Below are 24219 nucleotides of genomic sequence, written 5' to 3'. Positions count from 1 at the left end.
TTGTCTTGCTTGTTCTGAGAGGAAATGACTTAGGGAAGACTTGAAAATTATTATTGAGGGCTGGAGAGATAGCACAGCGTGTAGGGCATTTGCCTTGCACACGGCCAACCCAGGTTCGATTCCCAGCATCCCATATGGTCCCCTGAGCACCGCCAGGAGTAACTCCTGAATGCAGAGCCAGGAGTAACCCCTGTGCATCGCCAGGTGTGACCCCAAAAGAAAAAAAATTATTATTGAGGCACATATGCTGCCCAAGCCCATGTGAAGCTTATGTCCATGTGTCATGGCCAAGCACATGTGGTGCCCGAGAACATGTGTTGCCCGCATCTCCCCTCTGGAGATGGGCACTTTCATACCTTCATACTTTAATGCTGGGATGTATACTGGGGCTCTCTCTGCCTCTGGAGAAGGCTGAGTTCTCTCTTGAGTGCATTATTCTCTCTTTCTCTCCCTCCTTTCCCTTTCTCAAAATTTGCAAATAAAGTCTGATTTAACTTCAAAAAAAAAAAAAGAAAGAAAATTATTATTGAGGAGCCGGAGAGATAGCTCAACAGGCTGAGTGAAAACCTGAGTGCCCTGCGAGCTGTACCATCCCTGCTGTGCTATCACATACCATTTCTTTTACTACCCTCACGGTCACGGTCCTCCCGTTGTTCAATGATTTGCTCAAGCGGGCCCAGAAATGTCTCCATTGTGACGCTTGTTACTGTGTTTGGCATATCGAATACGTCACGGGGAGCTTGCCAGGCTCTGCCGTGCAGGCGAGATACTCTTGGTAGCTTGCCGGACTCTCCAAGAGGGGCGGAGGAATCGAACTCGGGTCGGCCATGTTGGCTGCGTGCAAGGCAAACGCCCTACCGCTGTGCTATCGCTCTAGCTCTTTACTACCCTGGTAAAAGAAAAAAGTCTTAAGCTTGGTGCAAAAGAGTTTGCCAAACAAAAATTAAAAAAAGAGCAGTGTTCTGTTGTATACACTTCTGCAGGAATAACTTTAACTGCTAATAAAAGAACTTTTCTGGGATCTTCTGACAAGATTTCTCCTTAATCTTAAAATGCTTTCTCTTCAGTGAAGCCATCTTTGGAGTTAGTCAATACTCTCATAATAGCTGTCATATCATTTCCAACCTGATATTCCTCTTCTTTTGGTCCATACCCTCAGATTTTAAAAGTAGCTTCAAGTTAAGAAAAGGTCATTTTCCACAGTTCAATTCTGAAAAACTTCCATCTTCCACTGAAAGGCATAGTCCAGGAGTGAAGCATTCACATGCTAGAACTTCAGGGCCAATTGGAAAGTCTTTAGGGACACTTGTACTGGTCGATGTTATTATCACAAGCCTGAAAATGCACAGTCCCTGCAAAAGGTGGCCTTTCTGTGCACACAAGACATTTTCCAAAAGGAGAGCACAATATGAAGGGACTGAGGTTTGATCATCAAAAATCAGCACAATGAAAACAAATGATAATGAATAATGGACACTAGAATTCAAATTACCAGACGTTTTAAAGAGACTGGGTGCCTGTTCTCAACTCTTTTTTAAACACCACATTACGAAAGAACTATTTTTAAAAATAAAAAAGGATTGAGGGAAAAGAAAAAAAAATAAAAAGAATATCTAAACCCTTGAATGACCCCGTTTGTTCCTGATAAACTTCAATCACATCTTCTTCTTCCATTCCCAGTTCTTTTGGAGTGTGATTATCAGCAATTCTCTGACCTTCAAAGAGAAACCTGAGCGAATTCATTGGAACACCCTGTCTTTGACAGTAAAATTCTTTGAGTTTCTTGAGATGTGTGGTCATTTTCACTTTAAAGTGAATCTCATGCTATCCTGTCCAATAACTTTCAGCTTTATGTATTCTCCTTCCTTCTTATCCCCGAAGTCCTCAGTCGAAGGTTTTGCCTCCTGATCCGACATGGTGACAGTGGCTTGCCCGGGGGTCTCCACACAGTAGCGGCCTCGGTAGGCAGGACCTCGCTCCAGGGTTTACAAACCCGTCTCCCTTCCCTACACAGCACAACACCCAGCCCCAGAATTTCTTAAAAAGTTTTATTCAAGACAGGTAAGGGATGATTATTATCATAATGAGATCCAAATATAAAATATAATTTAATGCAATATACTTTAAATTCCAGGCTGGAGTGATAGCACAGCGGATAGGGCATTTGCCTTACACATGGCCGGTGCGGCCGACCCAGGTTCAATTCCTCTGCCCCTTTCGGAGAGCCCAGCAAGCTACCGACGGTATCTCACCCACACAGCAAAGCCTGGCAAGCTCCCTGTGACGTGTTCGATATGCCAAACACAGTAACAAGTGTCACAATGAAGACTTTACTGGGCCCACTCGAACAAATTGATGAACAATGGGAGGACAGTGACAGTGACTTTAAATTCCAGTGTTGAGAACTTATATAAATGAGAATAAGCATTTTACTATATTAAAGTGTTTTATTTTCCTCATTTACATAGGTTAAAATCATATAGCCATCGCGAATCGGCTCTAACTGATATATTTTCTGATCATTCTATTCACCAGTTCTTAAGGTTTTGCTGGAACATGCAATATAAAGGAAATTTGTTATGTGCCCAGAGGGACAGACTGGTGATGGGAGGGAAAATTGGGACATTGGTAGAGGGAAGGTCACACTGGTGGTGTGGGAACAACTGAATGCCTGAAACAACTGTATAATAAACAACTTTGTAAATCATGATTTTTTTTTTGTTTTTGGGTCACACCCGGCTATACACAGGGGTTACTCCTGGCTCTGCACTCAGGAGTTACTCCTGGTGGTGCTCAGGGGACCATATCGTATGCTGGGAATCGAACCCGGGTTGGCCGCGTGCAAGGCAAATGCCCTACCCACTGTGCTATCTCTCCAGCCCCCAATCATGATGTTTTTTGGTTTTTGTTTGTTTGCTTATTTGTTTTTAAATTTTATCGAATCACCATGAGATAGTTACACGCTTTCATGTTTGCGTTACGATCACAGAATGATCAAACACCCACCCCTCCACCAGTGCACATTCCCCACCACCAATATCTGCGGTATACCCCCCCCACCCTCCCACTGCCTCCATGGCAGACATTATTCCCCCCACTCTCTCTCTGCTTTTGGACATAATAGTTTGCAATACAGACACTGAGAGGCCATCAAAATTATTATATTTTTAATAAAAATGAACATAAAAAGTAAAATAAAGTGAGCATTCTTCCTGGAATTCATGGAAATGGGCCTGGCAGAGTTTCCTCCATTTGTAAATCCCTGTGGGATGGAGCAGGGGTGATAGTTCAGAGGCCTAGCGTGCATGTGCCATTGGGGGGGACCCCAAAACCAGTCAGTTACACACTGTGGGGAATCACCACGGCTTCTTCCAGCTGTTCTTAAGTGTAGTCAACTGTCTTCGTACAGTTGGGTTCAAAATTTGGATTCATAGTAGGAGGAAGACAGCGGGTACTAGAGAATTGACTGGCACTAACCAGGAACAGTGACCGCTGCAATAACACTTTCCCCAAAGTAAGACACATGAGTGACCTCCTACACAGAGGGGAGGGTGCCACCCGGCTGGGAGCTGTGAAGCAAGTGTGGGTCACATGGTGCGAGGGTTCCATCCTCAGAGCCCCATACCGTCCCCTGAGCCCGGGAGTACAGTGACCTTATCCTTATCCCTTAGCACAGTGACCCCGCAGACAGCCAGGAGTAACCTGCTCGATGCGGACTCAAAAAACCAAACCAACAAAAATAGAAGATTCAACTGAAATACAAGGGAATGTGGGAATCCAGCCATGGCAGGACTGGAGAGTGGCCCAGAGGGATGGTGAGAGCAAGTGGAGACTCGAGTTCTATCTTGGCCTGCAGGAGTGACCTACAGGTCCCTGGAGTCCTGGTATTGAACCATGAGACCAAGATTCTCAGGAAATGGCCAAGGGAGACCCCCTGCAGACTACCTTGGAGCATACCCCCATCCCCAGAAAGCTAAGGAACAGGATGGGGGAGGGGGCGGGGGGGGGGAAGGTGACCCATGAAGGGGAAAATTTGGGAGGAAGCAGCATCAGGGGGAGGGAGGATGCTGACTCAGCACTCCCATGGCAGGTGGGGAGGGGGGAAACGCTGGGGTGGGGGTTGGGGAGGGGGGACACGATTTGGTCTGAATCTCAGGACAATCCACAATCCCAATCCAAGAGCAGGGGGCAGGGTGTGGGGGGGGAGGGGGAGGGGCGTTCTGGCTAACCGATTTATAATTAATAGTTTTTGAGAGGTGATCACCCCTGGAGATTCTCAGGGCTTACTTCTGGCTCTGTGCTCAGGGATCACTGCTGACAGGGCTCGAGGAACCTTATGGGGTGCCAGGGACCCAGGCGGGCAGCATGCCAGGCAACAAGATACTGCCCAGTGTGCCCCCAGCTCCTGGATGACCCGATTCGGCAGGATTTGGGCTGAAACTCTTGAAGGGTATCCAAGAACCAGGCCTAGTGGGGTTCAGAGAGACCTAAGTTTGACTAGGAGAATTTCTGCCAACGATACTCTATTGGATCCTTTTATTGTGGTGGTAGTTGCTGGAGCTACTCCTGGCTGGACTGGGTGCCCGTGTAGTGCCAGGGATTGAACCAAGAGCCTTGTACACACAAGGCATGTGCCTTGCTTCAGCCACATCTCTGGTCTAAATTCTTACTTATTTCCATCTTTTTGTACCTGAGCCACACTCAGCAGTGCTCAGGGGCTATCCCAATACTGGTACGGGTCACTCCCAGCTCTGCTCTGGGAACCAGGTGGTGCCAGGTAGCTAACTCAGCCCTTCCTCATGCAAAGCAGGCACCTGCTAATTTCTTTATTTCTTTCCATTTAGACTCTGTGACTTTTAATGCTCCTAGTAGTCACTTTAGGCATCTAATGTTCCACCAAAGTCATTGTCCCCCCACCACGTCCAAGGTTCCCTCCTAGACCCACTTTTCTCCCTTGTTTAACTCATTTGGTTATGTTTTCCCCTGGCTTTTGGGTCACACCTGGTGATGCTCAAGGGTTATTCCTGGCTCTGCACTCATATGAGATGCCAGAGATCGAACCCAGGTCAGCCATGGGCAAGGCAAATGCCCTACCTACTGTACTATTGCTCTGGCTCTGAGTGAACTCCTGATGGGGGAAGGGAGGAAGGGTAAACCGCATGCAAGGCAAGCACCTCACCCACTGAACTCTGGCTCCAAACTCATTTAAAAAATTTAAAACGTAATTTTCTGAGGCCAATGCAATAGTACAGCAGGGAGGGCATTTGTCTTGCACGTGGCCACCCTGGGTTCAATCCCCGGCATCCCATATGGTTCCCCGAGACCATCAGGAGTGATTCCTGAGTGCAGAGCCAGGAGTAGCCCCTGAGCGGTGCCAGCTGTGTCCCAAATATAAAATGAAAATTTTTAATTATTATAGTTTGGGGGCATATGTTTGCCACAGTGTTGGCTCTTAGAGTCTTGGTATAGAGTTATCTCAGCTCTACATGAAACTGTGTTCAAAGCTCCTGATCAATGCCTCTACGCTTCCACCAGTTCACCTGCTCTTTCCCCCTTCCTTACTAATTTTCTTCTTTCCTTCCCTCCTTCCCTCATTCCCTCCTTCCTCCCTTCCTCCCTTCTTCCCTCCCTCCCTCCCTCCCTCCCTCCCTCCCTCCCTTCCTTCCTTCCTTCCTTCCTTCCTTCCTTCCTTCCTTCCTTCCTCTCTCTCTCTTTCTCTCTTTCTTTCTTTTATTTTTTTGGGCCACATTCAGCAGTGTTCAGGGAGTACTCCTGGCTCTGCACTGAGGGATCATGCCTGAGATTCAGGACACCATATGGGGTGCAGGGAATTGAACCCAGGCCGGCCACGAGCAGGGCAGGTGCCTACCTGCTGTGCTGTCCCTTCAGCCTCCTTATTATCTTCCTTATAGGAGCCATCCACATAGTTCTGGGAGTCATAGGGGCCCAGGGGCCACTCCTGTGATTCTCAGAGATGTGAGACAACTCAGTGCTCAGGCCCAGCTGCCCCGAGCTCGAACTCCATAGTGCTCGGGATCTACTCGGCCCACACCCAAAAGTACCCCAGGGGGTCATGCAGTGTCAGGAAGCAAACTTGGGCCTTGTGCTTGCTAACAGTCTTTCTTCCTTTGTTTTATTTCATTTCATTTTATTTCATTTTTATTTGGGGCCACACCCAGTCATACTCAGGGGCTGCCCCCTGCAGTGCTCAGGGGACCACGTGGTGCTAGGGTTATTCCTGGCTCTGCACTCTGGGTTTCTGCATGTAACATGTGTCTGGGTCTCTGCATGTAATATATGCACTCTGCCCATTGAGTTCTTTCGGACTCCTATTTTATTTTCTTGGTTTTTTTAAGGTTCAGGGAGGGACTGCATCCCAAGAGGTGTTCAGAAGTTCAGGGGCTATTCCGGGTGATTCTCAATAAACTGGGCTGGCAGTTCATTGTGAGATGTGGTTCTGCTCGGCCCTGTGGTGCCAGGGAAGGACCACCCCAGCGATGCTTGGGGACCTCAAGGCTGCATCCAGAAATGCTTGTAGTACCATGTAGACTGAGAATAGGACTGGAGTCAGTGGTATGTGAGGCAAATGACTTCACCCCTGAACTGTCTCTCTGGCCCAAGGACCCTGTTTTCTCAATACCAATTCTAAAGAATGTTTTTGGGAACAGGTGAAGAACCTTGAAGTTTGAAAGCTTAGAGGTGAGGCCAGAGCAACAGTGTAGTAGGCAAAGCACTTGTCTTGTACATAGCCGACCTGGGTTTGATCCCCATTACCCCACTTGGTCCCTTGGGCCTCTCCAAGAGTGATCCCTGAATCCCTGAATACTCTCCAAGAGTCAGGAGTAAGCCCTGAGCATTGCTGGTGTGGGAAGAAAGGAAGGAAGGAAGGAAGGAAGGAAGGAAGGAAGGAAGGAAGGAAGGAAGGGCCAATTTATTTTTATTAAATCACCATGAATTACAGTTACAAAGTTACTCATTATTAAGTTTCAGGCAACATTCCAACATCAGTCCCTTCACCAGTGTCCATTTCTCTTCATCAATGTCCCTTCTCCCTTCCCTATCTTATCCCCACCCCACCTCACCCCAGTGACAGCTTCCTACTGAAGACCAGCTCTCCAGCTCTTTGTTTCTATCGCCTTTGGGCATTTGATATTCCCCTACAAAGCTTCTTTATATCCCACATATGAGTGAGATCATTCTGTGTCTTTTCCCCTCCCTCTGACTAATTTCACTCAACATATTTCCAGGTCCATCCACCTGTCAGCAAATTGTATGACTTCATTTTTTATAGCTGAGTAGTATTCCATTGTGTAGATATATCATAGCTCCTTTATCCAATCATCTTTTCTCAGGCACTTGGGTTGTTTCCAAAATTTAACTATTGTGAATTGTGCAGCAGTGAACATAGCAATGCAGATGTCTTTTCTGCATTATTCTTTTGGGCCCTTGGGGTATATTCAAAGGAGTGGTATTGCTCTGTTGCATGGAAGCTCAAGTCCTAGTTTTTTGAGGAATGATCATATTGCCTTCCAAAAAGGCTTGACCAGTCAACCTTCCCACCAACAGTGAAAGAGGTCCCTTCCCCCCACATTCTCACCAACACTGTTGTTCTTATTGATGTGTGTCAGTCTTTGTAGCATGAGATGGTATCTCATTGATTTTTTTTTTTGCGTTTCCCTGATGACTAGTGAGGCAAATAATTTTTTTCATATGCCTGTAGACATTTGTATTTCTTCTTTGAGGAAGTCTCTATTCATCTCTTCTACCCATTTTTTGATGAGGTTGTATTATTTTTCTTGTAGAATTGTATCAGTGCTTTAGATGCCTTGGGTATTAATCGTTGATCAGATGAATGGTGGGAAAATAACTTCTTCCAAAAGAAAGAAAAATTTAGAGGTGAGAAGCTACCTCCAGACCACAGTTGGGTTTCAGATGAGGCTTCCAGTGACATGCCCAGAGCCCTGGCTTCCCCGAGCAGCTGACTCTCAGGAAGGATGAGGCGAAGGCAGTACCACAGCAGCTTCCTACACAGCATGTGGGCCCTCACTTACAGCGGTCCTGTCTGCGCGCCACACATAGGGCCTGTACCTCCAGCAAAGGGAGCCGCTGGTGCCGGGCATCCTGCCTGCCAGGTAGCGTTTCCTGAAGGAAAGTGGCTACTTCCATTCTTCAGCAGTTTCAGCTCAGGCACTACAAACTACGCGAAGAATAACCTGCCACAAGTGCCAGAGCACACATGGGTTAGCAGGACTGAATTTTTGTCTAAATTGAGACCAAAACTCAGACCCTGAGACTGAAGGGGAGATTTCCCAGACACCAGCCACAAGGCCTGCAGCTTCTTGGGAATTGTTTTAACAGAAAATGAAGGCAACGAAGAAAAAATGCTGACCACGGTTGAATCTAGGAAATGAAGAAGGGGATATTTGTCAAACTATTCTTCCAATCCTGTGAGATTGAAAATGTTCATTGCAGGAAGTGGAAAAACGGTTTCAAAAGAGGAATTGGCTTCTGGCATTTACTTCCTGTGTGGTTCACTGACCAGATTTTCCTGCCTGTTTAAACCGCTCAGTTTCGAATCAGCGGGAATCCCTCCTCCTGCTCACACCTCACCTTGGTGTGAAGCTGGAGGTCCCTCTCTTCGCCAAACCAACTGCTTATTCTTCTCATGCCGTTAGACCTTCCTGCTGGCTTCCTTCAGGTTGCAGGACACAGAAGGAAAAAAAAAACACACACACACAAACTACCTTAGATTCTACAACAACCACAAGTGGAAACCCCACCCGCGGAATACCAAAGTCCAAGATTCCATTTCAGGAAATGTGTTTTGGGGTCACACCCAACAGTGTTCAGGGCTTATTCTGTACTCAGGAATTACTCCTGGCAGTGCTCGGGGGATCAAATGGGATGCCCGAGTATGCCACAAGCTCCCTACCCGCTGTTGCTCCGGTTCCTCAGGCAAATCTTGACCTAGAGATCAAAAGTTGAAACCCAGCCCCCATCTTTGTCACTCTGTGACTCCGTTTTCGTTTTTCCCGTGTTGCTTCCCCTGTATGCATGTGATTAGGGGTTGGCTGTTGCTGCAGTGTCTGAAGGAAGCTGAGAACCTCTGACCCAGCACTCTCGCCTAGCCCAAGCGCCAAGGCCCCTGGACCAATCGCTGAGCCAGAGTGCCTGACTGTCGCAAGCTCGCCCTGGGCCTGGGTGAACCCGCTGAGTCCCCACCACAGAGGAAGCTGCGGGTGGGGGGCTCTGGGGCATGGGCGACTTTGCTGCAAGGAAATTGAGTGATGATCGGGTCCCAATCATTTCAAAGGACATTTGGACCTTAGTAGGTCCTTGGGACTTTTTTGTCATGTAAGATCTTTGGGGCTGGAGCGATAGCACAGCGGGTAGGGCGTTCGCCTTACAAGCGGCCAACATGGCCGACCCGAGTTCGATTCCTCCGCCCCTCTCGGAGAGCCCGGCAAGCTACTGAGAGTATTCGATATGCCAGACACAGTAACAACAAAGTCTCCAATGGAGACGTTACTGGGCCCGCTCGAGCTCGAGCAAGATCTTTGAGACACTGAGACTTGGCTGCGTTTTGCTCTTCTCTTGAAAGCAGGAGCCCGAGCCCGTTGGGTGTTGTAGTTCACAGATCGGCCACGAGGTGGCAATGGAGATGCATCAAACCCACTTTGTTCTTGTTCTCAGCTTTCAGGGGAGTTGGTGGGAAGCTTATGCTTCCAAAGGCTGAACCTGGGCTTCCTGAGTGCAAAATATGCACTCCAGTCGTTGAGCTGTCTCTCTGGCCCTTGGAGCGCATCTTAAGAGTTTAATGTTAAAAAACTGAACAAATTCCCGGAGAGACAGTACACAGAATAGGGTGCTTGCCTTGTGCTTGATCAACCTGGGTTCCAACCCCTTCATCCCAAATGGTCCCCAGAACACCACCAGGAGAAATTCCTAGGTGCAGAACCAGGATAACCCCTGAGAACTGCCAGTATAGCTCCAAAATCAAAAGAAAAAAGACAAACACGGGGGTATGGTGCTGCCAGCAGGTTAATCTGTACCTGTGAGGCGAGTGCATCAGCAGCCTGATGGCGCCTTCAGGCTTCCAGATACCCCAAAATTGCTGCTGTGCCTTTGGCCAGACCCCAAAAACTTGGGGCAAAGTTTATCAAGAAAGTAAACAGCCAAAGGTCAGGTATACGGGAGACACACCCACAAACCACCTCCGGCTCAGCTGTATAATTGGAGGCATGGCCTCTCTGGTTCCTGATTGAACTACTTAATGGCCATGATCCCAGAGACTCAGAAACAAATCTTGAAACCCAGCGGCTTTTGGCAGAAATGTGCTCAGTCCTCAGTAGGTTACCAGTGCTGGGCCAACCCAGGTGGGAATAGGTTTCATGCCTTGGCCTGTTCCCCCTGGCGGCCCAGTGGCCACCATCCTCCAGAGGCCACTGGACAGTCAGGTTTGGGCCCTCACGCAGACACGCAGGGCCTCATGGGATGGGGGTGGATCTGGTCCTGTCCTCCCCACCCCAACGAGACCCCAAGTCATCTCCCACGAACAGCCTCTCTGGCTCCTGATCAAGCTGCTTAACGGCCATGATCCCAGAGACTCAGAAACAAATCTCAAAACCCAGCAGCTTTTGGCAGAAATGCGTCCGGACCCCACAGTACGTTACTGTCGCCGGACCACCCCAGGGGGGAAAGGGTGTTGTCACTCTGCCTTCTCCCCCTTGGCGGCTCGGTAGCCGTCATCCTCCAGAGGCCATTGGACAGTCAGGCTTGGGCCCGAAGTGATGAAACTTGTTGGGCCTCACGGGATGGGGGTGGAGCTGGTCCTGTCCTCCCTGTCTTAACGAGACCCCAAGTCATCGCCCACAAACAGCCTCTCTGGCTCCTGATCAAGCTGCTTAATGGCCACGATCCCAGAGACTCAGGAGCAAATCTCAGAATCCAGCAGGTTTTGGCAGAAATCTCTCCAGATTTAAGTGTTAAAATTTCGGAATTTCAAAATTGTGCGGCCACTACTGCAGCCACGCGACATCATGTTATTCATAACCAGCAATAGAAAACAAATTGTCTACTGTTGCCTTTTCAGCAGATCTGAGTGTTGGGGTAAAATCTCAAATAGTAATCGTGGGTCGGGTGTCAAAATATTGAATGTGATCAAAGTAGAGAGAGAGTAATGTGGAAATCATCTGCCCCACAGGTAGGGGGAGGGTGTGGGGTGGGGGTATACTGGGGTTGTTGGGGGTGGAGAATGGGCACTGGTGAAGGTACAGGTGTTTCATTGTATGACTGAGACTTAAACCCAAAAGCTTTGTAACTGCTTTCACGGTGATTCAATATATAAAATTATAAAAAATGAAAAAAAAAAAGACAAACAAATAAAAATGGTGATCTCTGGATCGTGGCTGTTAATGTGCTTAAATGGCACCCAGAGGTAGTTCATGGGCATGACAGCCAGGACTCCAAGGGGTGGGGAGATGGGAAGGACTGTCCAGCCCCCCGATTCCTTGTGGCCTAGAGTTTTCAGTCGCTGGTCCCGCATACGTGGGTTTTTATTGGGTTCTGGAAGTTTGTGGCCGCTGGGGTTCATATGGGGCAGGTGGAGGGATGACGCCTGCTCCCATGGAGGCAACCCGGTGAAATCTCACCCAAGGTCTGGAACATCTCTGGGAGAGTTGCTTGGTTCCGAGACTCATTTGTGAGTCTCTGAATCGTGGCCGTTAATGCACTTAAGTGGCACCAAGAGGCAGTTCGTGGGCCTGACCAATGCCCCCTCCTGAGACCTTCCCTCCACTATTATTCTCATTTTTCAATCCCCCCCACAGTCTGCCCCCTTAGCAGGCACCCAATTTTTTTAATATACAATATAAGCACTTTTTTTTTCTTTTTGGGTCACACCCGGTGATGCACAGGGGTTACTTCTGGTTCTGCACTCAAGAGTTACTCCTGGTGGTGCTCAGGGACCATATGGGATGCTGGGAATCGAGCCCGGATGGGCCGCGTGCAAGGAAAACGCCCTACCTGCTGTGCTATCACTCCAGTCCCATAAGAACTTTAAAAAAAAAAAACCCGGAAGTCTCACTTTTTGTAAATGTCTCCAAACAGTTGTCCACAGAAGCTGAACAAGCTATTTCTACCAACAGTGAATGAGGTTCCTTTAAGGAGACAAAAGTTTCCCAAGGCAGTTGCCAGGAAATTTTCCCTAAAAACAGCTGGAGGGTGTCCTCTGCCTGCTCTTCGTTCCTTAGAAACAGGAAGGACAGATGATCTCATCATCGGCCACCTTCCAGATCGCCATGTCCTTCTCTCCCAGAAGGGAGCAACATGACACTCGCCATAACCATGCCGCCGGACCTTGCGCCAGGCTGTTCCACTCAGGGTACCCCAGAGGGGGGAGGGTGAGAGCCCTCCCCGCCCCAAGGGTCCCAGCCCCGGCAGCCGAAAACCTCCAGAACTGAACCGCCACCATGCTCAGGGCTGCTCTCCACACACTCAGGCTGAACCTCACCCACGAATGAACCTATTTCTGGACTCACCTGGAGACCCTTCATAGGACACACCGTCTCCATATTCCAAGAGTACCACACCACATTTGATGGGGTTCAAAGCAGGTGGCAATCAATCTTAGAGGGATTTATTTATTTTTTTTACAGATACATATGAAAAGCACACGAGGCTCAACCTTTACCAACATGTTAGTGATCTCTTCATGGCCCCTGGGTGAAATACAACAATCTTCACACTCTTTCCTCTAAGGATACTTTTTTGTAGCATGTTCAGCGGTTTTTCATAACAAACAATACAAAATATATTATTTCAGTTCTGCTTTGGGGCAGGGATTGGAATTCAGAATGGAAACATCTGAAATATGGTGATGGGAAGGTGTAATGGTGGTGGGATTGGTGTTCGATATGCCAGACACAGTAACAGTTTGAATATTAAATGTAATCAAATATTGTGAACTACTTTATAAAAATTTTTTTTAAAAAAGAAACAGGAGGTAAGTGGTGCTGGAGTGCTTTCTTGGGGGTCAGGGACACATCCCAGGGATCGGGAGTGGAAAGCTCCACCAGCTGAAATTACAGCCATCTGAGGACTTGTCAGTGTCGCCATGAACTCTCCTCACCGACCTGGGCAAAGACACCAACTTCTCTCTTAAACATACAAGCCACTTGTGTTCATTTCTTTGGCTGTGGTGACAAATAACCACAAACTGGGTGACTTACAGCAATGCACCTTTGTTGTGTTGATTCTGTTGGACATTAGTATTGCTGAAACAAAATCCAGGTGTGTCCAGAGCCTTGCTCCTTAAAGAGGCATTTAATGAAGAATTTGACCATCCCCTCTTCCAGCTCTGGTGGCTGCCAGCAGTCCATGGATTGTGGCTGCAGCCCTCCAGTCTCTGCCACCATCTTCCCTTTGCCTCCATCTACCTCTGCCTCTCTCTGATGCAGAGAAAATAATATACCATGGAATCAATGTTCTTTTATGATAAAGGAAGCAACCACAGAAAGCTTTATTTGTTCTAAGCCAGTGCTATTAGATGCAAAATAAAAACAACAATAACCCCACAAACAAAAACCTCCTGATCCCCCATACCACTTTAAAATGAACATATCAGACTTAATTTTCATTTGAATGTAGTTATCTCTTCACACTAATAAATCAAAACAAAGACCCAGATTGTAAATATATAAAGCTATATATAAATATTTTATATATATACACATATAAAGCAATGTGTACAGTTATCGAGCTTCATCTCTGGACAAGAATACCCCGTTAGTCTCTTTTCATAAAAAAAAAAATTTACAATTCGAGGACACTTCTTCTGCAGCATCAAGTTAGCTCCTCGGCGTCTTCCTACTTCATAAAAAGCATCAGTTCTCCACTGCTGTCTGTGGAGCCAATTATCCATTCAGAATCCAAACCTCCCAAGTGTTGTCAGCATCTGAAAATCCTTTCTAGTTCAGGAAATATTTCCCACTTACGACCTGTCGGTTCAGTACTTTTTCCACCACAAACACTTCAGGCTCTGCCTCTTTAATTTTTTACTCCTTCTGTTCTGTTTTTTTTCCCATTTTTGCAATGTAGTTTTATGGAAGGCCATTTTTTTATTGAAGACTCAAGAGCTTTTATTCACCATCTCTGAGCTGCTCTGGGTCCCAAGGTGGCGCGTCTCTGGCAGACCCTTATTTTTAAGAGGGCTGGGGAGGTGGAGAGATTCCTCAAGGATCAGCAAGTGTTGTTCAAGCACATGCTGTTCATGCGGAAGGCCTGAGCTTGATCCCCCGATCTGCGTGGACCCCCAGCATTATGAGGAGCCGCCCTCAAGCTGGGAGCTGGGAGTAGGCCCTGAGCACCAGCGTGTGTGGTCCCGGGTTTCCTAATTAAGGAGTTAGAGAAATAGGACAGCGGGAAAGGCACTTGCCTGCTGTGTGGCTGACTCTGACTTGATCCCTGTTACTGAATATGGTCTCTTGAGCACTTCCAGGAGTGATCCCTGAGCACAGAGACAAAAGTAAGCTCTGAACACTGATGGGTCTGGCCCCAAATCAAAAACAAAATGAGAGGCCAAGTGCAAAAAAGAACTGAAGTTGTGAGAAGAGATAGGACAAAGAGTTATAGAGGCGAGGGATACGGCTCAGTGGGAGAGTGTAAATCTTACGCTTCATCTGTGGTGGGTCATGGGTTCTGTCTGTTGAGAAAGCAAGAAAGAAAGCAAGAAAGCAAGGAAGGAAAGAAGGAAGGAAGGAAGGAAGGAAGGAAGGAAGGAAGGAAGGAAGAGCACCCAGCTCACCCTGGTTTAATCCTCAGCATCCCATATGATTTCCCAAGTCCCAATAGAATCCCTTAGCAACTAGGGTCTTATGAAAGAGAGGAAAGAAGGAAAGGAGAAAAGAAGGGAGGAAGGAAGGAGAAGAAAGAGTTGTAGTCAAGGTATTGTCAGACTCTAGCAGAAATCAGCAGCAGGACCTTACTGACTAGAGTTAAGTGGGTTTCAGGAGAGGTTTGATCAGGCTCTAATAATCCTGTAGCTGTCTCCTCAGAGACTTCTTCCTTGACAACATCCAGGCCATAAACCTTCCTCATTCAGTTCATAGACACCATTCACACCATGGGAATCAGTCCTGGACCAGCAGCAAGGACACCACTGCAGTCCTCAGGGTGCTACTCTTTTCTGTGTCCACTTACCCACTCTCCTCCCATCGTTTCCCCATGTCCTCCCCTGCACTTCCTTCTGGTAATGGCACAGGTGAAGACTCAGAAACCCGGGATGGAGAGATAGTACAGCAGGTAAGGCACTGGCTTTGCACCCAGCTGACCCTGGTTCAATCCTGAGCACCCCATATGGTTTCCCAAGTCCCACGAGGATCCATAGAGCCAAGAGTAAGCCCTGAGCACTACCAAAACAAACAACAACAACAAAATGGTGCATAAGCCAGTATGGTTCAGAAGCCAATGTGGCTCACATTTTTGGTTTTGTCTGTTTTGTGGGGGGATTATACCTGCTGACACTTAGGGCCTGCTTCCAGCTTGAGGGGCTGCTCCTGGCAACTCTCCAGGGAATGCATGATGTTGCAGATCCAAGTCAGGCATCCACATGCACAACATGTATTCCAGCCCTTTGAGTCACCTCCCTGGCCTCTCAGGCATATTTTTGGTTTGTAACTCTTCCTTCCCTGTGTTATTTCATAAGCGATCATGACGATGATCTGAGATCTCCAAGCCTGCTCGGATCGGGGCTGAGCATCCTCCACCTAGATCCTCCGTATTCCAGTAGGCAGGGGTCACACCCACCAACTGGCCCCCTGACGCCGTGTAATCCCATCAATGGCCAAGACCCAGAGACTATAAAACCCAGCTCCCGGAAGAGAACAGCGCAGTCTCCTGCCCCCGCGCCTGGCTGTCCTCACTGGAGCCCCTTGAACTGGAGCGGGTTGAGTTTCCCTCCCCGCCCTGACCAGGGCTCCGGCAGTCGAAGACCTCCAGAATCAGCCACCACCATGCTGAGACCACTCTCCACACGCATGAAGGTACCGGCAGAGGAACACAGGCATGCGGGTCCCAGGGCTGAGATCTCCAAGAGATAATAAGATGTCGCATTCGCGGCCGGGCGACATCTTATTATTTCATTCCTAGTTTGGACAAACTGGCAGGCTACCGAATGTAACCTGCCCACACGGCAGAGTCTGGCAAACTCCTCGTGGCGTACCCAATATGCCAAATACCAGTAACAACAATCCGTCTCGTTCTCCTAACTTTGAAAGAGCCTTGAATATGGCACTTTTAAAAAATCTCCGGGCTAGGACGAAGGAGACGTTACTGGGGCCTGCTCGAGGGAATCGACGAACAACAGGATTTCATAAGCATCACCATAAAACAATAGTTATACGTCTATCTTGATAAATCATAGATTTACACATGATAAACATGAAATGTATAGAAGTCAACAGAAAGGAGGGCAGGAAAGGGGCTAGGTAGGAGCAAAGTGCTGGTCAATTATTAACATTAACTTCAAAACATTATGCTATGTGGAAACACACAAATGTACCATATTTATGGGCTCGTGTGTGTGCAATGACCTGAATAGGCAAATCCACAGGGAAAGGAAGGAGATTCGTGGTCTCCAGAAAGGAGAGTGGGGTTCAACTGGAGAAGACAAGAAAAAGGTGTAACCCCTAAATCCTTCTGGGAATGATCAAAGCATTGTGAAATTGGTGAGTGTTCATGGTGGCACAATATTAAGAAGGTATGAAAAACCACAGAACTATCAGCGTTTCAAACTCGTGAGCCAGGCCAGGGATCTGGGGAAGTGGTAAAACACAGATCACACACATGGGAGGCCCTGGGCTCGATCCCCACACCACTAAATATACCAACAAATCAGCTTTATGGTATGTGAATTATACTTATAAAGGGAGGGGCTTGGGCCACACCTGACAGTGCTCAGGGCTTATTCCTGACTCTGTGCCACTTGCAGTGCCAGGACTGAAGTTGGGTCAGCTACAAAACCAGCATTTAACCTCTACACTATCTCTCTGGAAGTCATCTCTCTTTTCTTTTCTTTTTTTTGGGGGGGAGCGGGGGGGGGAGTGCCATACATAGCAGTGCTCAGGGCTAACTCCTGTTATGCACCCAGCAATCACTTCTGGCAGGCTTGAGAAACCATATGAGTTGCTGTGAATCAAACCTGATTTGGCCGTGTACAAGGCAAGTGCCTTTCCCGCATTCTTCTCTCCAGTCCCTGTATCTCATTTTTCATAAAGTAGCAATAGGAATATAGTCAAGTACAAATAATAAACAATGAGAGTGGTCCAGCTCTTAGAATTCCAATTTCTAATCTTCAGTAATGTAATGTGAGTGGCCCAAGGACCATCTAGAGCAAAGCAGCTCTAGTTATCTACTTACAGAGGCCCAACTCCCTCATTCCTCCATGCCCCAGGGCTGAGATAAGTGGCTAAATTGAATAGTCCTGTCAGCGTTTCTCATATCAGAGAGTGGCTGAGGCTGGAATGTTTCGGTCTACTCACCCTTGACTCACTTGTCTGGCACCTGTGCTGGGAGGCCAGAACCAATGGAGACTGGTCAGCTTGGCCCCTTTCCATTCAGCCTCCCTGTGTGCTGGCCAGGACCTCTTCAGAACAGTCTAGACGTGACCTTAGCAGGTGCTTTCCTCAGAACGGACTTCCTCTTAGGCAGGAAGTGGCGGCTGCAAGGTTCCTAAAGCCCCGCAATCAGCATCCCATCACCTCATTCAGATTCTTTTGGGCAAAACCACCCCAGAGCCCACTAGCTTCGAGGCACTTTATTTCCCTCCCTGGGGGAAGAGCTTTCAGAAGGAGGGAGAAAAGATCCTTCCGGAGGGAGGGTCCCTGCTCAGGGTGAGTCACCTGCTTCTCAGACTGCACGCCACTGTGAGTCCTTGCCACCTGCTTTTGCTGACCTGATCTGTGGGATATGCGAGGGCTCAGAGCCCCGCTGTCACCATTCAGTCATGATGCTTAGTACTGGGTTTAAATTGGAATGTACTAGATTAATTAATTTGGAAGGGTTCATTTTGGGATCACACCTAGTCATGCTCAGGGCTTATTCATGGCTCTGCACTCAGGGATCACTCCTGCAGGGCTCAGGGGACCATCTGGGATGCTGAAGATTGAACCCAGGTCAGTCACATGTAAGACAAGCAGCCTACCTGCTGTCCTATCTTTCCAGTCTCTATTTATTTTTATTTATTTAATTTCTAAGATGATACAAATCATTACCCAATGTAGGCACAGGCTCATAGAAACTTTGGATGGTCTGATTAGTTAGCCCTCATCTGCTTTTTTGACTACAGTGTCAAGGGGTTTGAATTTTCTGAATTTCCCCATTTGTAGCTCACAGCACTCTGAGCAAATATATTAAGAAATAGCAGAGGGGGCCAGAATGATAGTTCAATGAGCAGAGCTCTTTTTTTGCACCAGGTCCCCCAAGAACTGCTGGGGTATGCACGTGACAACAACAACAACGAAGAAAATAAATATTGGCCACTGATTACCAACCAGCCTGTGGCACTGTTCCCTCATTTGTCACTGTCAGCAAGCCTGGGGAGGCAGTTCTGGGCCACGGAATGCACCCACACTTGAACCCATAGCTGTATCCCTGGGTTGGCAGGAGCCACCCACCAAACGGTGGGCACCTGAAGATGGTAACCCCATCAAGAAACTTTGGTCCCACCACACCTCATCAAAAGTCAAATTCATCCACCCAATTTGGCCCTTAGACCTCCAGAGACTCCTCAACCCTCCAAACTCCAACCCTAACAAACCAATTTCAGCTGGAAGTCACAAGGAAATCAGAGGAGGAGTCAGTGTCATCAGACTCCTGCAGAAAAAGGCGTCTAGCTCCTTTACATGACTGCCCTGGCATTCTGCCGGTTCGTTAGACTCTTGATAGTAGCTCTCCTGGGACTCGTTGCTGTGACCACTACGGCTGCTGTGGCAGGAACAGGGCTTCAAACCTGGATCTGGACACATGATCTAGTCAAAACATGGCCAAATGGCTCTCACCACCTCTAGATAGTGCAGGCTTTAATCAAGCTCGACACTGAACAATGATTGGACACTTTATAGTGAGCACTGCTCTGGGTTCAGGGACAGATTGAGTGTGATAATATTTTCTTTTCTTTTTTTTTCTTTTTGGGTCACACCAGCGATGCACAGGGGTTACTCCTGTCTCTGAACTAGGGAATTACTTCTGGTGGTGCTTAAGGGACCAGATGGGATGCTGGGAATTGAACATGGGTCAGCCACGTGCAAGGCAAATGCCCTACCTGCTGTGCTATAACTCCGGCCCCCATGCTAGGTAAAGGTAAAGGCCCTCCCGTTGATCGTCGATTTGCTCGAGTGGGCCCAGTAACGTCTCCATTGGAGACTTTGTTGTTACTGTGTCTGGCATATCGAATACTCTCGGTAGCTTGCCGGGCTCTCCGAGAGGGGCGGAGGAATCGAACTCGGGTCGGCCATGTTGGCCGCTTGTAAGGCGAACGCCCTACCCGCTGTGCTATCGCTCCAGCCCCCATGCTAATATTTTCTTAATCAAGATTGGTTGCCTTCGACTTTACATCCCATCCACTGTGGTGTTTCAGATATATATCCTCGATGTAGAGTATACGATGACCCTCCAGGAATTCTAAAATTTTGAATGGGGTGATACAGCTGGGGTAAAATCTTTAACTTTTATTAAAATGGTGACTTTGGGGTCCAGAAGCATCTCTGCAGCTTTTTGATCTCTTTTGAGATTTATTTATGAGTCTCTGGATCATGAACAGGTAATGAACTTATCTGGTGCCAAAGGCAGTTCATGGGTGTGACTGCCAGGCTCCCGGAAGAACAAGGGGATGGGGGAGGTCACCCATCCTCAACTCCATGAGAGCCTGGAATTTTCAGTCACAAAACCCACATACCTGAGTTTTTCAACAGATTCATTCCTGGATCAGTCTTGTCCCAAGCCTGTTGAATCTGGCCATGAGCATGGAGGCAATTGTATTATGGGGAATTTCAGCTGTTGGGACTCTGTTTGGTGGGTGGTGGACACACCCGCACCCCTCTGAGGTGCCCTGGATGACACTCAGCCTGGCACAGGGTCTAGAGACATCTCTCACTAGTCAGATTTCTTTCTAGACTATATTGCTAGTCAATCTGTACAGTACATGAAAATGCATGCTATTATTAAGATAATTTTATTTCTTGTCAGCTTTATCACCAAATATAAACCAGGTCTTGACCTTAAGAGAGCTTTATCGACATATGTGGAAAAAAGAAAGAAAGAAAGAAAAATAAAATAGAAGATATTAAATACCCAATAAAGAATTGGTATGAGAAAAATCCAAACAGTTACAGTCAGACTGAAGGAAAAAGGGGGAAATCTGGGTTAGGGGGGGAAATCTGTCAGGCTCATCTTTCTAGATCTTTCTAGGGCTTTCCTTCCTGTCAGCCTGCAATTTCCCCTTTGAGGAAGAAATGCAAAGGAAATAATCCCCTAGGGAAAAATATTCAGCTCCTCTGCAGATGTTTTTAATAACATGGTTTACGATAGGATGTAACTGAAGATAAAACAACTGTCTTTTTTAAAAAAAAAAAAAAGCAAAAAATAACACTATAAAATTGGGGCACAGAAAATTGGAAGGGCTGGGTTTCTTTCTGAAGTCACCATTATGCTGACAAAGACTGACAACCGACTCCCCCCCCCCCCCCCACCATTCCTGCATCTAAGGGTGTGCTTAGCGAAGAGCACAGCACACACTGTTTCAGTAGGAAAGGATTCTGGGTCTTTCCTTTCTTCGCCCCCTACCCCCCCCATGCCATTCCATGATATTATGAGGATTTGGGGGACCATGGTCCACATTCCTGCTGGGACAAACTTTGTTCCCCAAAACAGCTTGTGTGGGCACATTTGACAGCTGGCTGCCGTGCTAGAGCAAGACTGGTCCCGCGTTGCCTGAGCATAGGGGCCATGAGTGACTGTCATACACAAAGTATAGCAGGTAAGGCACTGACCTTGCACACGTCTGCCCGGGTGCAATCCCCAGCACCCCATAAGGTCGTCTTAGCCCTGCCATGAGTGATTCATGAGCACAAAGCCAGGAGTAAACCCTGAGCACCACTGGGTGTGACCCCAAAACAATAACAACTAAATAGCAGCATTGTGAGGGGCCAATGGAGGTGGACGTGACAAGGACAGGGCTGACAGGGCCATATGGTGGAATAAGAACTTTGAAAGGCTGCAGCATACACTGCAAATTGGAGCCCTAGGAGCAGAGCTAGAGAAAGTCTGAGCTTGACCTTCTGCCTGCAGCCCCGAAACGCCAGGTGAGGTTCGCCTCCAGATGACATCACTGGTTCTATTCCAGAATGAAAGATAGAGCCCCTTCTTCCCAGGGGCCTCCACACCGGCCTGCACCAGGGTAAGGGCCCATAGCACAGCTCTGGCCTGATCTTCTGATTTTCTGCTTGCTGCTCCACCTGTTATTCTTCCGGGAAGCTTGTGAGGACCAGCAGAGAAGATAGAGAGTGACCTCCAGCTTAATCCCTCAGCATCTTCCAGGGTGGGTACCTGTAGAGACTCACCCCCAGTGCAGCAAGAACACCAGAAAACCAATGGGGGAGAATACACAAAAGCCCACTAAGTTCAATGAGTGAAAACGGCATCACTGAAGATATAAGCAACACCTGCAACTCCTCAGACAATGTCTTCAGTGACATTATGATGACGGTCAATGAGTTCAAAGAAAAAAAATAGCACAGGTAGTCAGCAAAGCAGAAGAAAGTATGAGAGTCAAAATGAAAAACTACTACAGTCAGAAAATACTGAAATGAAGAAAACGGTAGGTGGAATTAAAAAGTTGATAGACAGCAGAATATCAGAAGCTAAGCAAAAGATCAAGGAGATCCAAGATGAGAAGGAGGCAACCACTATGAAATAACAGAAAGTAGGAAATAGTCTGAAAGGAAATGAACCGCCTGCCAGAGAACATTCCATAGCTCATGAGGACCAATATAAGAATATTGGAGTTCCTGAAGAATAGGAAAGCAAATTTGAAGGAACAATAGTTAAGGAAATTATCAATAAGAACTCCCCTGAGTCAGGGGCTGGAGAGAGAGTACAGCAGGTAGGGCACGTGACTTGCATGTGGTCAACGGGTTTGAGTCCTGCACTCCATATGGTCCCCTGAGCACTGCCAGGAATTATTCCTGAGTGCAGAGCCTGGAGCAAACCCTGAGAAGTGTTGCGGTCACCCCCGCCCTCAAAAAAATAGAACTTCCCAGAGTTGAGGATTGCAAGCACTGAGATCCAAGAGGTCCGAAGGGTCACAGTGAAAATAGACCCAATTAGGAAAACTCCAAGACATATTATACTCAAAATGAGAAAATCCAAAGATAGAGATAGAATATTGAGTACTGCAAGACTTTAAGAAGAATTTATGTACAAAGGAAAACCTATAAGATGTACAGCAGATCTAACAAATGAGATTCAAAGAGAAAAGAATATGGGTGGATAGTACAAAAACTCAATAAACACCTCACCAAGAATACTTTATCCAGCTAGATTATCATAAGTATTTGAAACAGCAATACAGAGTTTTACGAACAGGTTGCAGTTTAGGAAATTCATAGCTGTTGAAACCAGTTTTGTGAAAAGCATTGAAAGAGCTCTGAACGGAGAAGAGCTGGAGCGAAAGCACAGCGGGTAGGGTGTTTGTCTTGCACGTGGTCGACCCGGGTTCAATTCCTCCATCTCCCTCGGAGAGCCTGGCAAGCTACTGAGAGTATTTAGCCCACACGGCAAAGCCTGGCAAGCTACCTGTGACGTATTCGATATGCCAAAAACAGTAACAAGAACTCTCACAATGGAGACATTACTGGTGCTTGCTCGAGCAAATTGATGAACAATGGGAGGACAGTGCCACAGTGCTGATGGGGGAAACTCCCACCACGTGGCATTGAGTATGGAGCTCACTAATGGTGTATATGTTTCTCTTCTACTAGGTTAAGAAAGGTTAAAAACATACAGCAATTAGACATCACAAATTGACTTTTAATTAATTAATTAATTAATTTAATGTAGGAGTATTGCTATTTATTCAGCCACTGATTGGCTGATTGAATTGGGCATGAACTCCACCTTACTTTTTTTCATATTTTATAATTTTATTTATTGAATCATCATGAAAGCAGTTACAAAGCCTTCGGGTCTAAGTCTCGGTCATACAATGAAACGCCCGGACCTTCACCAGTGCCTATTCTCCACCACCAAAAATCCCAGTATACCCCCATCCCACACCCTCCCTCTACCTGTGGGGCAGATGATTTCCACATTACTCTCCTTGGGGTGGGGAGGACAGGACTGGCTCTACCCCTATCCCGTGAGGCCCAAAATGTCTCGTCACTGCGGGCCCAAACCTGACCATCCAATGGCCTCTGGAGGATGATGGCCACTGAGCTGCCAGGGGAAGCAGACAGAGGGACAACACCCTTTATCCCCTGGGGTGGCCCAGCGACAGTAACCTACTTCGTGATCCAGACGCATTTTTGCCAAAAGCTGCTGGGTTTCAAGATTTGTTTCTTCTGAGTCTCTGGGATCATGGCTGTTAAGCAGCTTGATCAAGAACCAGAGGCCTTTCTTGGGCGATGACTTGGGGTCTTGTTGGGGTGGGGAGGACAGGACCGGCTCCACTCCTATCCCATGAGGCCCTGCGTGTCTTGTCACTGGGGGCCCAAACCTGACTGTCCAGTGGCCTCTGGAGGATGGCGGCCACCGGGCTGCCAAGGGGAACAGGCCAAGGCACGAAACCTATTCCCACCTGGGTTGGCCCAGCACTGGTAACCTACTGCAGGGACCAGACGCATTTCTGCCAAAAGCCACTGGGTTTTGACATTTGGTTCTGAGTCTCTGGGATCATGGCCATTAAGCAGTTCAATCAGGAACCAGAGAGGCCGTGCCTCCAATTATATAGCTGAGCCGGAGATGGTTTGTGAGTGTGTTTTCCACATACCTAACTTTTGGCAGTTTACTTTCTTGGTAAACTTTGCCCCAAGTTTTTGGGGTCTGGCCAAAGGCACAGCAGCAATTTTGGGGTAACAAATTGACTTTTATTGATTTATTTTCTGATAATTCTATTTGCTTTAATAGAAATTCTTTAACTTTTGTTGGAGCTAGTAATATGAAATAAAT

The 24219-nt window shown here is 47.4% G+C and overlaps 1 pseudogene; it reads right to left on the bottom strand.

The window, feature by feature from the left end:
- Window positions 1-946: 946 nt before the first annotated feature.
- Window positions 947-2017, bottom strand: LOC130044053 (small ubiquitin-related modifier 1-like; annotated as a pseudogene).
- Window positions 2018-24219: the final 22202 nt, after the last annotated feature.

The sequence above is a fragment of the Sorex fumeus genome, unplaced genomic scaffold, assembly GCF_029834395.1.
Source record: "Sorex fumeus unplaced genomic scaffold, SorFum_2.1 ptg000122l, whole genome shotgun sequence".
Taxonomy (NCBI): Eukaryota; Metazoa; Chordata; class Mammalia; order Eulipotyphla; family Soricidae; genus Sorex; species Sorex fumeus.
The sequence above is the reverse complement of the archived record's forward strand: the minus strand, read 5'-3'. Positions and strand labels throughout refer to the sequence as shown.